General features: G+C 28.9%; 1 protein-coding gene across 4 annotated transcripts in view; it reads right to left on the reverse strand.

Annotated features, from left to right (window-relative positions):
* Positions 1-2,531, reverse strand: part of aPKC (protein kinase C iota type) — a gene marked incomplete at its 3' end in the record, with an annotated part of 341,811 nt that overhangs the window by 220,772 nt on the left and 118,508 nt on the right. The window contains 1 exon segment of one of the 4 annotated variants that reach the window (XM_067049521.1): positions 1,309-1,380. 4 annotated transcript variants of the gene reach the window in all.

The raw sequence follows: 2,531 nt of genomic DNA on the forward strand, positions 1-2,531 counted from the left end.
AAAAAAAAAAAAAAAAAAAAGGGTGTATTGTATAGAAAAAAGAAATAAAGATCAAAAAATAAATCACATTATAGAGAGAGAAAAAAAGAAGGAAATCGTCTGTTCACTGCAAAAGGGATCAAATCAGTAAGTCTAAATAATTTCATTTATGATATCTGTGATTACATACAATAATTTGGATTTATAATCCATCATTCATTCAACTCAGACATACAATAAAATATTAATTATGAATGCTGATAAGATCAATTTTAAGAACCCATTCAAGCAAATATAAAAAACATACTGTAATTTTATTTTAATACATCACTGAAGAATCCGAAATATTAGTATTTTTTTTTTCAACTTTAAATATTTTTTAAAATAATTTATATTTACTATGTAAAATTATTTAATAATTATAATTTAATAGTTAGTGTCTTTAGCACGAGACTAAACCATTAACAATTATAAAAACAAAACAAAATTGTTAGAATATCTAGGGCCGATCTGGTAATAAATATTTTTAATAAAAAAAAAAATCTACATACACATATCTACCGAGGAAATTAAGAAAATTAAACTTAGGCAATTAAAATTGAAACAAATAATATTCGGTCTAAGATCACTTATTAATATGAAAAATATCAAATTATTAATAATACATACTTTAAAAATAAATTATAATAATACACCAGTGCAAAGTATTATGCAATAATTGATAACGATACTGCCTATGCTTCTTAAAAAATATTTTAGGCGTATGATCGGGCCAATCGGGCCAAGTAAGTGTGTATTATTACTGTAATAAATAAATATCAATAATATATACTGTTAAGATCAAATTTAATTATAAAAATCCGAGTACATGCAATACTTCAGCAATAATTGCGTATAAAAAATAATATAATAAACATATCAATACATTTAGAATAACATATTGCAGATAATAGTACAGATATATATCCTATCAGACAAGTGATGTTATTTAAACTTTCGTTAGGCAAGGAGACACAAATAATTATGTAATAAAGATAGTTAAGAAGAGAACAGCTCTAAATATATCCGAACATTTAAATAAGTTAATAATTTGTAAAATGGGAGAAGATAATAGATACCTAATGAAATAAATAAAAGGACTTAAATATCATGATAAATAAATAAAACAATGAAAGGATTAGAATTAAGGGAGGTTTTTTTTAACACAGTTGAAAGACAATAAGGTAGGACGAGCACCTTAATGATACAGATACAACTAGATAATCTATAAATAGATAATCCTTGTGCAGATATGATAATGAAGATGAAGAATACATTATAGATAACTACCCGTATGTGGCGAACACGACCCGTAGGAGCACCGTGAACGGACGGGCAGCCGGCTATCACTACTGCGGCACAAGGACCCACCCCGAGGAATGCGCGCGCACCGCTGGGCCTTGACCCCCACCCATCATCCCTCTCTCTGTCTTACAATTAGCTACTTAAGGTAATTGTATAGGAGAGGAATTGTAACCATCAAAAGGCAAGGGAGTAGTTATACTAATAGAAAATAAGTCCGGTTTTAAATAAGAAGACAAATTCAAAATAGTTGTAATAAAGAAAAAATAAAATAGCAAAGCAACAATAGCATTACATCCTTGAATTACGAGAAAATGAAAATATGCTCATATATATTTTGGGGTTCTTAAGGATCAGGTAATAATGAAACAACAATATTGAGGCAAATTGTAAAGTGATTCTCACAGTCGTGGCAATTGTTTTGAGTTCTCATCTTTAGGGTGGATGGCCTATCTAGCTAGTGTGAGGTACTCTAACCTCAAAATCCAATTAATAACTGAGATACCGAGATTTAGAAGGGCCTATGTACACTTCAAAACAGAACAATCGTTACATCGTTAAATTGTGAGAAAATGAACATATGTTCATATATATATTTAGGGATTCTTAAGGAACAGTCAACAAAGAAACAACAATATTAAGGCAACGTTCTCAACACTTGAGAATAGGTAGTAAAATAGCAAAGCAATAATAGCATTATATCCTTGAATTACGAGAAAATGAAAAATATGTTTTCCTCTTCTTTAGGGTGGATGTAGGAGGCAGGTGCCTATCTAGTAAGTGTGACGTACTCTAACCCCAAACTCTAATTTATAACTGATATGCCTAGATGCTAGAGGGCCTGTGTACACTTTAAAACAGAACAAGCTCAAAAATGAACCATGTAATTTGTAACATAACACCTTAATCCATTTACCCCATCAATTACTAGAACTAACTCAGGTGATACTCCAATTGAAATCACTCCACAACTTTTTTTTTTATATATATCCTTTAAATTTTCGAATAAAAATAACAGTTATTTATATATTACTAAAGAAGCTCTTCCATTAACGAATATCAAAATTATAACTTCTATATAAAATCTGTCACCATGATTCAAAACTATTTTCCAAAAAAAAAATTCAGATACACCTTCGATGGCATTACACCAATGACAATATTTCGTTTATTAAAAAAATAATAACATTACCAGACTATATATATATATA

The sequence above is a fragment of the Halyomorpha halys genome, unplaced genomic scaffold (genome assembly GCF_000696795.3).
Source record: "Halyomorpha halys isolate HHAL.00 unplaced genomic scaffold, Hhal_1.1 Scaffold270.1, whole genome shotgun sequence".
In the NCBI taxonomy this organism is placed as follows: domain Eukaryota; kingdom Metazoa; phylum Arthropoda; class Insecta; order Hemiptera; family Pentatomidae; genus Halyomorpha; species Halyomorpha halys.